The sequence below is a fragment of the Fukomys damarensis genome, unplaced genomic scaffold (genome assembly GCF_012274545.1).
Source record: "Fukomys damarensis isolate Sample0158 unplaced genomic scaffold, DMR_v1.0_HiC HiC_scaffold_32, whole genome shotgun sequence".
In the NCBI taxonomy this organism is placed as follows: Eukaryota; Metazoa; Chordata; class Mammalia; order Rodentia; family Bathyergidae; genus Fukomys; species Fukomys damarensis.
This window is the reverse complement of record NW_022900944.1, coordinates 33,795,481-33,795,821: the sequence shown is the minus strand read 5'-3', so window position 1 is coordinate 33,795,821 and position 341 is coordinate 33,795,481.

Below are 341 nucleotides of genomic sequence, written 5' to 3'. Positions count from 1 at the left end.
TTTTTTTTTTTTTTTTTTTTTTTTTTTTGGTACCAGGGATCAAACTCGCGTCCTTGAGCTTGTAACAAAGGTGGTGGAACCACTGAGCTAAATCCCCAGCCCCTTTTTTTTTTTTCTTTTGTTGCTTTTTCTGTTTTTAGTTTTTTAAGACAGTCTCACTATGTAGTCCAGGTTGGCCTTGAACTCGTTACGTAGCCCAGGATAGTCTCCAACTCTTGGCAACCTTCCTGCTTCAGCCTCCCCAGTGTTGGGATTACAGGCATGTGCTCCAAGACTCAAAACTGAGCTCCTGCTTGAACCTGTTCCTTGGTCATCCATATCTTAGTTCACGACAATTCTTT